This window comes from Ziziphus jujuba, chromosome 1 (genome assembly GCF_031755915.1).
Source record: "Ziziphus jujuba cultivar Dongzao chromosome 1, ASM3175591v1".
Lineage (NCBI taxonomy): Eukaryota > Viridiplantae > Streptophyta > Magnoliopsida > Rosales > Rhamnaceae > Ziziphus > Ziziphus jujuba.
The window spans coordinates 29282291-29297716 of record NC_083379.1 but is presented as its reverse complement, the minus strand read 5'-3'; positions in this window follow the sequence as shown (position 1 = coordinate 29297716).

Sequence of the window (15426 nt, the reverse complement as noted above, 5' to 3'; positions counted from 1 at the left end):
CTCGGTCTCTCGCAACCTCCTCGTCCTCGGCCTCGTCCTCCATGGAATTCTTGCCTATTTCTTGTGTTCGGAATTCCTTGGGAAACTTCTAGCCTTCCCATCCTTTGATTCACATGCTCAACTTGAGCACTAACCCGCTGTATTGACTCCAAAATAGCTCTCATGTCCACTTGGTCTCCGCTCCCGGTAGCTCGGGCATTGCCATGGAATGCTACGGACTCTTCCTCATTGATCCTCAAGGGTGGATCTCCTCTTCTTATTCTAGAATCTGCCATGTTAGTAAAATACTGCAAAAAATAAAATAAACCTTCACAATATTCACTCCCTCACGTGTTTCACTCAAAGAAGGTCTCGACACTCGTGTTTGCACACTAGTTTCGGCTTTTACCCTCTTTTAAGCTCACACACTCTTGCCTTTTTTCCACTCAATGAATTATCTCAAAATTCTAATTAAAATACCCACAAAACAGCAATTAGATCACTAGTATATTTTAATTAAACTTATCAACAAAACAGTAGCAAAAACTAGGCAATACCGAAAGAATCCAACAAATCCTAATTTTTCGGCTTTCTAGACAAGAAAACACAAAATAATGGGAAAACGTTGGAATTTTTGAAAACTGCACCAGATGGTAGTAGATTATGAGTTCAAGAATAAAATTCCAGAAAAAGAAATTCAAATACGAACAAGAATCAAAGAGAACAAAAATAGAGAAAAGTGTTGGTTGTTGTTCTTGTAATTCAAGTTTTGTATCAATTCCTTTAACTAATTTTAATCCAAAAAATTTAAACACCCAAAATCCAAATATCCAGCAGAAAAAATAATTTCCCAGCAACTCAAATATTGAATAAATAATCAAAAACCAGCAGCTCCAACAAATTTCCAGCAAACAAATCAAACTCCAACAAACCGAAATATTTTTTTGTTTTTTTTTTTTTTATTCGGCTTTACCTCTTTTTTTTTTTTTTTTTCACTCACAGAACATAAACAACTGCAGTAGCAAGAATAATTACCAAAATTGCAATTCCAACTCCAAAACAAACACCAAACCCGTGACCTCCAAATAAACAAAATGTGCAGTTTTTTTTTTTTTTTTTAAATGTTGCCGCAAACTCTTTTTTTTTTCTTTTTTTTTTTTTTTTGAATATATGAATGCAAATATCTAAGACTAAAACAGAAAAGGAAAATCAACAAAAACAAAAATTAACAAGAACAATGATAAAAGACAACCAACAAATTAGGAAACAAAAATACGATAAAACTAGGAAACCTAATTCAACTAGGAATGAATTTTATTATTATTATTTTTTTTTTGAAGGTGCAGAACGTGTATGGGATGGATGCAACCTTAACCTAATGCTAAAATTGCAGAATAACATAAAAACAAATAAAGCAAATAAAGATAGATCAAACCTGAACAAAATTTAGCTCTGATACCAAATGATACGAACCTAGGACGACCTGCTCCTAAACCCGTATTATATTAGCCCGGATCTTTAATTAAGTTCAAGTTCTAATGGAATGGACCTCAACCCCTAACCAACCTGTGGTTAGAAACCTTGGTATAATGTAGATGCCACAATAGGGGATGGAAAACCTATTGATAAGTCAAGCTAAAACAACCAATTCTCTAATGGTGTTTTAGGTGTTCTCAAAGAACAAAGAGATAATTAATCTCACAAGTATTCACTTAATCAAATCAAAGTTGTATTTTTATTGAAAAATAAGCCTTTAAATAGGCTACAAAGCCACGAAATAAAACCCTAAAAATAAAGAAAAACCAGCCACCATACATAAAGAAACCTAGTTGGCTGAAACTATACTTCCTTTCCTAATCTAAGTTTGATTAATTAATTCCTTTATATTAAATTAGGAATTAATTAATTTACAATGGAAAGAATAAAATAAAAACCTTCCTAAAGTTATTTTTCCAGAAAATAAATAAATAAAAGCCAAAAGGTAATGGTAGTTTCCTAAAACAAAAAGTAAAAACAAATTAGGAAACTAAAAATGCTAGCCTTTTTTATCAAGTTGACTTTGATCAATCTTTGACCTCTTTGAGCTTCAAATCAGCTTCTAGATTCTTTTTAGGATGCCAAATAATCTGAATATGAAGTCCCACACGTTGCCCATGCTTGGAAAAATAAGAAAAGGCTAATACAGTAAAATACAGTAAAGCCAGCAAGCAATACAGCAAATTCGGCCAACTTGTTGATGCTGTCTGTACAAGCCTTGTTTTATTGCATTTGAGGCTGCTTTAACTTGATTCCATGACCTCTTAGGCATATTTATTGAACCCATAAAGCATTGGCATTATTTCATGCTTCCCGGACTCCAAAAATGTACCAAAACCGTCACCCGGGTCCGTATCGGCTTCCACCACTTGGATGCTTCGAATAGGCTTTGTATCTTCAAGTATGGACAAGCTCTATTGAGATTGATTACCCTCTGTATAAATACTCTCAGGTTGTCCTTAAATCTCTTAATTTGAGCTCTTGTGATTGGCCTAGTCTTCATCCGTGTCGAGTCAGCACCCCAGCGAGTTATCGGTTGAGCGGCCTCGGGCGGAATCACATCAGGCACCTACCCTTCTCTTTGGCCACATAGTGTGTAGGAAAAATGAACAATGTAGGTTTTTCCCAAGTTTTCACAATTCAAGGTGCATTCCATGTCTGCAAAGTGGAATATTCTTCACCTTTCACTTACTTTTGTGTTATTTTATATTTTTCATAATTAGGGCATTGTTCATTTTAAGTTTGAAGGTGAAAGCCATGCTTTGCATCTTTTAAATCTTGTCTTTTAAGTGTTTTTACTTTTTTTATACATGTTAGTTTTGGTTTTTATTTTTCTTCATAAAATTTTTGAAAAATCCAAAATTGTTTTTACTTTTAATGTGTTTTGCTCAATTTTTATGATTTAAACATCGAGGAAAATTTTTATTTTTATGTTATTTTCTTAAGTAGTTTAATGAACCGATAATAAGACTATGATTGAAAATAAATTGGTTTTTAGATAGTGGATATGTTTTTATGTATGCTTAAATACCTAAAGTTATATTCACATGTTGTTATTTTCAATAAATTTTGAGCACATAGTCAATGATGCATGATTTAGATTAAATTTTGGAGAAGGTTTGCATAAATTAAAGTACTTTATTATTAATCGAATTCTAGAACTTGCTTAATTGTTGCTTGTGGTGAAATCCTAGGTAAATGCATTACTAGGAACACGATTTAGGGAATTAAACTACAATTACTTAACCTTTATGAGCCTCAATTTTTTTTTCCTATGATCCTGAAATTCATTAGAACAAAGGTTGAGAACCATCAATACTTCTAAACTTGAATCAATCCATGATGGTAGTTTTTTGAAAAATTCATTTCCACCAAGGTTACTCAACAAAAATGTACAATTGCGTAGCGTTGAAGGTAATTTTTTAGAAAGATTATTGTTGCACGAGTTTAGTGATTGAAGATCCATCAAATATCCATAAAGCTAGGGATAGCCCAGGAAAACTTCTTGTTATGTAAGCTTAAGACTAGCAGCTTGAACCATTCCTTCCAACAATTAGGAAATTCTCCAAAAAGAAGATTGCTTCCTAATTAAACATATGAAAGAATATAAGAAGCATTATTATTACAAAACAAGTGGAAGAGAGTACTAGAAACTAAGTTATTAGAAAGATTTAGAATGTCTATTTATAAAGAGAAATATGGTAATGAACCATTAAATGGATAGAACTAAAGTATAGAAAGGTTAAATTGAATTGGGAAACTCCCATGAAATTGATTGTGGTTAAACCAAATGGGAATGGTATTTAAAATTCTTGCATGAGAGATCTATTACGCTTCCAAATATCATTAACTTCGAAGCCACTGTGGTCGTTTTAGCCCTAAATGCCAAGAATTTAAATACAAATAAACAAGTTGAAAAGGAGGATGCCAACTTCAACTAGTTCTTAGAGCTAGTGAATTTCCATGTACATATAAGAATTTTACTATTATAATATTAATGAAATGTTGTTCAAAAAGAACAACTTTTAACAAATTATGAGGTTAATCTGCTATTTTTAGCTTTAAAAGTTAGCCACAACTGTTATAAAGACTTCCATTTAATTGATTGGAAAAGAGATCTAATTATTTTAAGTAGAACAATTTTCACATGGATGTTGGAAAAGGACTTCAAATTAAGTTCTTTAAAGGGCCAAGAAAGAATAAAATTTTAAACTGGAAAAGCTGATCTGTTAGTATTTCATTAGAGAACTTATTAGTGTCTAAAAGTAAAAACTCTAATGAATTTACACTGCAACTTAATCAATTATTCAAGTTTTTGATATGTTTCAACTAAACTCATTATTAGAAAGAAAAATATTCTTTAGTCTACAAAATTTTCCTAGCCAATTTGGTATTTTCCTTGAAAATTGGTTGTTGGACAAGTCAAGACTAACCATTGATGTCAAGTTTTAGATGCATCTAGGGATTTCACTCTCCAAGGAATTTTAACCAAGAACAATGAACTCAAAGTGCTTAAAGTTGCACAGCCGTTCAGGGAATGTAGAATTGGATGAATTGTAAGACATAGAAAGACCTTTAAGCTGAGTCTTGTTGGAAAAGACCAATTAGATTTGGTCCTTCCAAATAATTATATCTTAGGTAAAGGAAGTTAAGGTCTTTTTGTTTATAAAGCCATTCTAGCATCAAAGAACTAATAGAATTGTATGAGAAATCAATAACCCTAAGAGAGGTTGTGGTGTAGCATTAGGGATCAGACCATTAATACCACAATTTGTGAGATGAAAGAAAATATACTCTTGAGATTGAATACCCAAATGGGAATCAAAAAGTTGAATGTATTAGAGAAAAGATAAGGGTTGCCAATGAAGTGAAGTTTTTGAAAGATAGAGGTGGAAAATGATGGAAGCTAGTTATTGACTTGCAACCAATCCCAATGCTTTGCTAAGATAAACTCCATTTATGTCTAGGTATTGTGGCAAAGAAGGTTGGTTATCCAATGGATGTTACTCAACCTCGAGCCTTAGTCTTGGTCCATCATCACTTTCGAGATTGAAATAACGAAGACTCGAGAGATTCCCTAATGAAGGGATTGTCCGTCCAAACCCAGCTCCTAAGATTTTAAAGTATTTTAAGTTTGTGAGAGAGGCAATGAATCCAAGAATATGGATCCCATTGGAAATTGTTGCAACTCAGGTCTAAATATTTGAGATGCTTTAAATTGAGCAAAGAATGACTAAGCTTATCACCAATATTTGAGTTTCATAGTATGCATTTCGGATGTAGAGTATGGAAAACTAAGGTGAAGTTCAAGAACATGATAAGTTAAGTTGTCACAAGTAACACCAGTCCACATGCAACAATCTCCTTTTGCATTCCATGTGGAAAGAAGATTGATAGGGTCCTTAAGATCTTGCTTGATCCTAAAAGGAGCTTGCCTTTCACTTGCTTTATAAAGAACATCTAAATTTCCATTGCAAAAGCTTATAATACTGGTTGTAAGGGTTAGAAAATTGAAAACAAGACTCTTATTGAAATTCTCCATGAACTTTTAAGGATTGGAATTCTATGGGAACTAAAAGTGGTATTCTAAACATACATATATATATATATATATATATATATATATGTATTATGTAAATAAAAAGTAAAATTGTCTAGGACAAATTTACAACACATCTAGTGTGACTTGTCCCAGAAAATTCCGAACGAAAATTTTTAGATAATAGATTTCTATGTGTATACATTTATAAATGTCATATATATATGGCCAAGTAGTAGGTCTTTTCTTTGAAACTTGATATTGGGATCATATCATTATTCTTTATGGTCTTTCTAGATGTTCTACTTCTCATTAAGGATGAACCAAAAGTTGGGCCCATAATTTAAAGAAGGTTCCATAGAAAATTAAATAATCCTTAATACATACATCGATACATACAAATAACATGATATATCATTTACACATGAATAATAATTCTATGGTTGGAGCTTATATGTTCGAAACAACTGAAATAAAAGGGAAAGTATTGTAAATGTTCAAAAAAGAAAACAAGAAAGAAAATAAAAAAGAAAAGTTTGCTAACTTGATTGAGACTAACAAAATTATTTACAAAATTTGCAAGGCGATTAATAGGTCTAAAATATTGATGATTTTATGCCATATTAACTTAATATTTCTTAGTTTGTGTTAATTATTATGGAAAGATACTTAATTATCTATCTTTCTTAATCTAGGTGAAGGTGGAAGAATTTCAACAAAACAACCATAAAAATGGATTCCTTGGGTCGAATTATGGAGGGAAGTAAGAATAGAGCTCAAACGGACCAAGCATTAAAAAGATTCCATAAAGATTTTGTCAGGAATTTCATAGTCGAAGTGGATGTCATATGAATTCTCATGATCTGATGATTTCAAATATCACATTATTTTTAGATTTCGAGGTACGAGCAAAAAGATATCATCATTTGAAATTTGGAATTTATAAAAAGGAAAATTCTAATTAGACATTCACTATTGATTAAGAGAGGGAATCAAGGCAATCCAAGAGCCAAGATTAGGACAAGTGGCGATAATTATTTAATTTATCATTATTGAGGCACATGTCATGTCATATGCTTCATTAAAGATAAATTAGACTAATTAAATATTTCTTTTTAGAAGGAATTAAAGAAAAGAAACGTAGTGGAGAGCAAGTAATATCAACTTTCTTTTTTACAATATAAAATTCGTCTAACCCTTTTGATGGCTTAAAAAAGATATCTTGCAAGACTCCCACATTGAACATAAAGAGAGAAAAAGGTTCCCAAGGTCCTATATATATAGCCCCCACTTCATTGAAAAAAGATATTCAAGTTTAGATAGTTATTTAAGAGCTTTTAGGAGGCTTAAATAGAAACAACAAAATTTTGGAAATTTCTTAGATTCTTTTAAGGGTTCTAGGTTTTTAAAGTCTTAGAGTTTTGGGAGAACAGTTAGAGAGTTTGGAAAAGGTAGAGATGTGGGCTTGCTTGGAGAAGAAGGCTACGACTCGGAGAGCTTTTGGAGAATTTCTTCAATAATTTTTATTCTATTCTCTTATCTCTTTAATTATAAACCTTATTTTTTTTTTTTAATAATTATGGATGTTGAACATATTTTTGTCATGAACTAATTTTCATAGTTAGGTCTATGATGTAGCCCTAACTATGAATGTTTAATTACTTTAATATATGATGAATTTTATTTAATTAGTAATATATTTTGTTAATAAATCATTGGTACGCTTAATGCTTTCATAGACCGCAAGGAATGAATGATTTTAATAATATTTGAGCTTGGAAAAGGATAATATTATGGATCTATAATGATTTACATGAATGCATAATTGATTGGAAAGTAGTTATGTCTCATGCCATATTATTTGCTTAATCTATACTTAATGAATTTGCATGATTTAATTTATTAGCCGGAAAAAATAAATTAGGTTATGTAAATATTATCAACTATGAGTGGAAACTACTTTTGATTAATTTTGTGATTAAGTATGGTTAACAAAATTACTAATTAATTAAATCCACATATTTAAATAATTAAATTGGAATATTTAGTAGTGAAATCAAATACTCTAGCGTTCATAATTATTAAATTCACTCTCTTACTTGAAATTAATCTTATTTTAATTTATTACTTTTGTTTAATTTAGTTTATTTAATTTTCAATTGCCATATTAATTGTTAGTTCAAATTTTACCAAATCCTAATTATCTTTATTACTTAATTCTTAATCCGTTGGGTACGACAACCCTATTTTCCCATTTTATTACTTAAAACGATTCGTGTATTTGCGAGTTGATTTTACACATCAGCAACTACACCGAATGACCGCAATATAAAGTTTAAATGCTTAAGTGGTAGGATTAACAAATATTTTAATATTTATAAAGTGATGACAATACTCTTTTCAAGTCTCTCGTGCACAACGTATATATAATTACTTAATTATAAACTTTTCCTTTAGAGTGACCACATAGGTTAGTGGCAGTGATGTTTGTTTTAATTAAAGTAACATAAAAAGTTTTTGGTAACTTTGTAGCATAACTTTGTATTAGGGAAAATTTAATTTAGATTTCTTTAGTTTTGTTTTAATTACAGATAGATTTTATGTTTTTGGAAAAGTATTGTTTAGATTTTGTCCATCAATTGTTAACAGTAAATTTTAACTATAAATGTCATAATTTATTCTTACTGCATTATTCGATTATAAAATATTAATTTTTAACTTTTTTGTGGCTTTTAATTGTAAAAACTTATTGGAAAAATATAAAAGAAACTAAAACAAGATAAATAATGTTTTTCAAAATTATGGAATCTAAATAAATTATAATAAAACAAGGGTTGAAACAAAATTTACTTAAAGAGTCGTGGATACAATATACATTTCACATGGTTATATGTTTTTCTTCTTGGTATAAAAAATGGTTATGTGGGTTTAGTGGATCGCATTTTAGAGAACAATTTAATGCAGAGGGATCAGTAGGCCTAAAACTAATATAACATGTACCAAAATGTTCATCAAATTTATTTATTAAATGGCATGTGTTAAAATGCTATTGGTCGGCATTTTCATATAACCTAAATATGAAAAGTTAACTTTTAAATGGATAAGTGAATTAAAAAATAATAATTAAATGTTGACAGATCATTTTCGTAAATAAATTTGGCGAATCTTTTGGTAAGCCTAGAATTATTAATACATTAATTTATTATCAAAATCATCCCATAAGATAGGAAAATAGTTATTTACCAAAAAAAAAAAAAAGAAAAGAAAAAAAAAAAGAAAGGATAAAAGTTATAGCCAAAATCCCAGGGGACATTTTGTTTTTTTTCTTATCCAACAAAATCCTTAGGTTTGCCTTGTAAAAATTATGTTAATTATGCATGCAAACAAAACTAACCCTCCCTTGAATATGGACAGTTGCCAATTTTCCCGACCAATGAATTGAAGACCTCTCAAACGTAACAAAGAAATTACCATTAAGTTAATTAAAATTTATTTATCAAATGACGTGATAGTTTAGTTATTGGATGGTAACCTGTTCGTTTATTATTTTTGGTATTTGGATTTTGTTTTTGGTTTGTTATCTATATATATACAACTCTTTGATGGCATAAAGCAGGTATGCACTATAACGTGAGCATCTAGCATCAAGCACCATGCTACCTAATGTTGGGCACATACATTATGGTGCATACCTAACAAGCAACATATAAAAATTATATGTATATATATATATATATAAAGCAACCATTCATGCTTTTGGTTTATATTTATAATGATCTTTTTTAATATTTTGTATTTCTTTAAAAGTTTTAGAAATGAAATCAATGTTAATTTATATTTCGGAATGTTTAGCCTTAGATCTAGATTTAGGATCGTCTGAATACTATCAAGATCCATGATTGTTCGAATAAAGTTGAGATTTGGGATTGTCTGAACAACATTAGATTTCAGGATCATTAGAAAAACACTAGTACTTGGGATCTAGTGTTGTTCGTGTGGTCCTAAGTTCTAACACCATTCAGAGATCCCATTTATGGGTCTCCTTCGAATGATCCCAACACTAGGACTTGTTTAGACCTGGGTGATTCAAGACTTAGGTCATAAATTTAGTTCTTGATTAGGTGATCTCTATAACAACCATTACCAAAATACCCATGTTGTATAAGTTTGATCGGTTTGACCAAGTATACCATATGTAGATACTAGGTTGAATTTTTCTATGGTCAAGATTTTGGTTTAATTGATGTACCATTGCATAGAGCACATCAATATGAGTTTAAAGATTGGTAGCATACAAAGCTCCAAGTTACAGTTAAAAAGTTAGTCTTGAACATTAGTACTATATTTGTGTCCAACCTAGTCCTACATTTTCGTCTATTAGTGATCCAAGACCCTATATATATGTGGGAAAACATGCCAAACAATAAACAAATCAATAAATGCCCAAAAAGCCCCCATACCTCTAAAAAGTCGTCCAAACTAGTGGAACCCGACAAGGCCCATTCGTGACCCATTTAACATCCAAACTAGGTCATAGCCATTTGGCTATTTTTTTCCACCGAATTGATCTACACACACCACACAGAGAGGAAGCCCACTCAATGGTAATTGCAATCATGGAATTTCACAACAAGCCGCTGTCGGATGCACTCAGATCGGGCCCTTGATGCTTAGAACAGCAAGCCAAAGTTTCCTAACATTTTCTTCATTTTTCAACCATATCAGTTTGACCCATACCTCTCCTCCTGCTCATTTTATTTTTGGACCCTTTGAATCCATTCTCATACTCGATTTGCTAAGATTCTTTACGGTTTGAAAGATCTATCAATGGAAAATCTTAACCTAGTTTTTTTATGAGTTTTTGGCCATGGATGACACTCATGGATCAAGGTGAGCGAACCAATGTATTCCTTATCTCTTGAGCTTTTTGTTGATGTAAAGTTTGCAAATTTTTGGTATTGTTTGATAAATTTTTTATTTTTGGATCAATTAGTTAAATATCGAATAAACTTTGGCTGTGTTTAAATAAAAATTAGACAAATTGAAAAAAATTGAAGTTGGATTACGTTAGGCCTAAAATATTAATGATTTTATGCCTTATTTATAGCTTAATATTTGTTAGTTTATGCTAATTTGTTATGGAAAGATATATAATTATCTATTTTTCTTAATCCAGGTGAAGGAGGAAAAATTTCAAGAAAACAACCATAAAAATGGATTCCTTGGGTCGAATTATGATGGGAAGCAAAAATAGAGCTCAAATGGACCAAGAATTAAAAAGATTCCAAAAAGATTCTTTGAAGATTCTATAAAGATTCTATCGGAAATTTCATTGTGGAAGTGTATGTCATATGAATCCTCATGATCTGATGATTTCAAATGTCACATTAGTTTTGGATTTCGAGGCGACCAAAAAGATATCATCATTTAAAGTTTAGAATTTATAAAAAGGAATATTTCTAGTTAGATCTCCACCATTGATTAAGAGAGGGAATCAAGGTAATCCAAAGGCCAAGATTAGGACAAGTGGTGATAATTGATTAATTTATCATTAATGAGGCACATGTCATGTCACATGCTTCATTAAAAGTAAATTAGACTAATCAACTATTTTTTTAGAAGGAATTAAAGAAAAAGAAAGTAATGGAAAGCAAGTAATATTAAGTTTCCTTTTTACACATGAAATTCGTCCAACCCTTTTGATGGCTTAAAAAAGGTATCTTGCAAGACTTTCATATTGAAAATAAAGAGAGAAATAGGTTCCCAAGATCCTATATATATAGCTCCCACTTCATCGAATATAGATATACATGTTTAGAAAGTTAATTAAGAGCTTTTCGGAGGCTTGAATAGAAACAAACCAAATTTTGGGAGTTTCTTAAGTTCTTTTAAGGGTTCTAAGATTCTAAAGTTTTAGAATTTTAGGAGATTCGTTGGAAAGCTTGAATAAGGCATAGATTTTGGGCTTGCTTGGAGAAGAAGGCCACAACTTGGAGAGCTTTTGAAAGATTTCTTCACTAGTTTTTATTATCTTCTCTTATCTCTTTAATTGTGAACCTTATTATTATTTTTATATAATTATAGATGTTGAATTTCTGTTTGCCATGAACTAATTTTCATGGCTAGGGCTACATCGTAGTCCTAACTATGAAGGTTTAATTTCTTTAATATATATTGAATTTTATTTATTTTCGTAATATGTTTGTTTAATAAATCATTGGTATGCTTAATGCTTTCATAGGCTGGAAGAAATAAATTATTTTAATAATATTTGAGCTTAGAAAATGACAATATTATGGATCTACAATGATTTACATGAATGCATAATTGATTGGAAAATAGTTATGTCTCACGCCACATTATTCGCTTAATGAATTTGCATGATTTAATTTATAGGTGGGAAGGAATAAATTATGATACTAAACCTGTATTATATTAGTCTGGAATCAAAAAATTAAGTTTAAGTTCTTATGGTCACTTCAACCCCTAATCAACCTGTGACTAGAAATCTTGGTATATGTTGAAGACGTCATAATAGGTGATGGATGTCCTATTGATAAGTCAAACTAAAACACTCACTCTCTAATGGTGTTTTAGGCGTTCAAAGAGAATAAAAAGAATTCTTTTCTCACAAATAAATTTCTGAATAATATTAAAGGTGCATTCCCCTTGAAAAATAGACTTTAAATAGGTTAAATTCACAAAGCAATAAATCCTAATTTAGCTAGGTAAAACCGCCCATGAGATAAGGAAATAATGAGTTGGCCGAAATTCACCTACTTTTCTAAACTAATTTGGATTAATTAATTCCTTTATTTTGAATTAGGAATTAATTAATTTACATGGAAACAATAAAATAATAACTTTCCTAAGTTTCTTTGTCCTGAAAATAAGTAAATAAAAACCAAATAAAAGATAGTTTCCTAAAACAAAAAATCAAACTCAAATTAGGAAACTAGTTGACTAATTGATAACTAAGCTATCTTTATCCAATCTCTAGCCAATTAGGCTCCAAATCAGCTCCCATATGCCATTTAGGATGCCAAATAGGATTAATAATTATTCCCATATGTTTCCTTTGATTAGAACAAAGAAAAAATGTCAAACCAACAAAATACATCAAAGCCAGCGGCAAAAACAGCAAAACTGGCCAACATTTCCTTAGTGATATTAATTAAATTCAAGAAGTGTTGAACCTATTTTATGCTGCCCGGAGTCCGTAATTGAACTAAAATAACTACCCAGGTCCAACTCGGCCTCCACCACTTGGATGCATAAAACAAGCTTTGAATCTTCGAGTATTGACAAGTCCTTTTGAGAATTGATAACTCCTTATATGAAGCCAGCCAGGTTTTCCTTAAATCTCTTGGCTTATGCCATAGTGATTGGCCCAGTCTTCAACTGTATAAGATCAGCACCCCAACGGGGTAGTTGGTTGTGCGGGTACAAACGGATTCTCATCATTCCCCTCCTCTTGAAAAGGATTTGCCCTTAAATCAAAGTCATCACCTGCAACAAATGGAGATAAATAAGCAACACTAAATGTAGCACTCACATTATACTCACTCGGTGGGTCAAGCTTGTTAGCGTTTTCATTAATCCTTTCCAAAACTTGAAAAGGCCCATCACCACACGGCATATTTCTTTGGTTGGGAAACCTCTCCTTTGTTAAGTCCAACCATACCCAATCTCCAGGGTCAAACACTATCACAACAAATTCTAGTAATACAAGCTCAGTTTGGCAAAAATCACACTTTTTGAAGTTAGCATACAATCTTTCTTTCCTATGTTCTTCTAAAACTAACCTAAGATGATCATATACATTTCTACTATATATAAGAATATCATCAAAGTAAACAACCACAAATTTTCCAATGAATGGATGCATGACATGGTTCATTAACCTCATAAAAGTGCTAGGTGCATTAGTTAAAACAAAAGGCATTACTAACCACCCATATAATCCATACTTAGTTTTAATATGGTTTTCCATTCATCTTCCTCTTTCATCCTAATTTGATAATATCCACTCCTAAGATCAATTTTAGTAAATGTGCATGTACCATGTAATTCATCTAACATATCATCTAACCTAGGAATTGGATGCCAATATTTAATAGTTATGTTATTAATAGCCCTACAATCAACACACATGCACCATAATTCATCTTTCTTAGGTACTAATAAAAAAGAAACAGCACATGGACTCATGCTATCACCAATATAACATTTGTTAAGCAACTCACTTACCTGCCTTTGTAGCTCTTTTGTCTCCTAGAGATTATTCCTATATGCAGGCCTATTAAGAATTGTAGCTCCTGACACAAAATCAATTTGATGTTCAATCCCTCAGATTGGTGGTCAACCATTAGGAATTTCATCCGGAAAGACATTATCAAGTTCCTGCAAAAGAAAAGAAATAGAACTTGGCAATTCAAGTTCTTCGTGATTAGCTTGTTCATTTAAATATGCATTTGGTAAATCATGCCCAGCAATGGTTTCTTATTCAAAATTGCTTTATTAACATCCCCAAAACTAAGATAGAAATTTTTATTTTTTATTTCTCTTTCCTCACTTTTTCTTTCTCTCTCAGCCATCTCACCTTTACTCTCATTCTCGGCTTTGTCCAATTTTTTTCCACTCTCGACTTTTTCATCCCTTTTCACTCTCTCGGCTTTCTCTTTTTCTTTTCCCTCAAGTTTGAGTTTAGAACACTTACCTGGTTGGTCTTATTTGGTCTTGCCCCCTTGGATAGGAGTTGGAGCCGTGGGTGCCACACTAGTTCCTTCTTTGAGCTTTTCGACCACTCTCATTTGTTGTATTTGAAGTTGGTCTCTAAATACCTCCTTAAAAGTCAATGGTTCCAGCTTGACCTTTTTTACCTTTAAATCTAAAAACAATAGCATTCTTTCAATCAAAATGTATAGTATCTTTATCAAATTGCCATGGTCTACCTAATAAAATATGTCTGGCATGCATAGGCATAACATCACACAAAACAACATCCACATATTTGTCAATGCTGAATTTTACTTTGGCTTGTTTGTTTACTTTCATTTCCCCACTATTATTAAGCCATTGTAATCTATATGGTTCGGGATGTTTAATTGTTACTAAGCCTAATTTTTCAACCACAACATTACTAATTACATTTACATCACTCCCACTATCAATTATCATACTACAAATTTTACCTTGAATTTCACATCGGGTATGGAAGATATTCTCTCTTTGGACTTAGTCTTCATCTTTATATACGGTTAGAACCTTTCTTGCCTCCAAGCTCAATTCAGCCCTTGAAGCCTTGATTGTTTTGGATTCTTCATGTTTCTCACCTCCAATTTCTTCTTCTTCAAGTTCGGTTTCAGCCTCACTTTCTTCACTTTTGGATTCCAAGTCTCCATTACCTTTCAACACCATGATCCTCCTATTCAGGCATTGATTGGCAATGTGTCCTCGTCCCTGGAGCTTAAAACAGATTCAGCCTTGGCTTCCCTTTTTGGCCGATTGGTGCTCTCATCACCTAGCTTCGGTTTTGAGCTTGTTGTCATATGTAGGATTGCTTCTCCAAATGCTTGGATTTTTCCTCCCACTGCTTGTAGCGCCTCCAAACCCCCCCTCCCCACTCTCTTGAATTGATTTTCAATTTTGATAGCCGCATGTAGCATCTCCTCTAATTCGACATATTATTGAAGCTCCACTTGGTTGGCTATTTCGTGGTTCAAACCACCCAAAAATCTTGCCATGGTTGCTTCTCTATCCTTATTCATGCTCAATCTTATCATGAGCATCTCCATCTCCTTGTTGTAATCCTCCACGATCCTACTACCTTGTGATACTTATTGGAGTCTTTGATGCAACAACCTATTGTA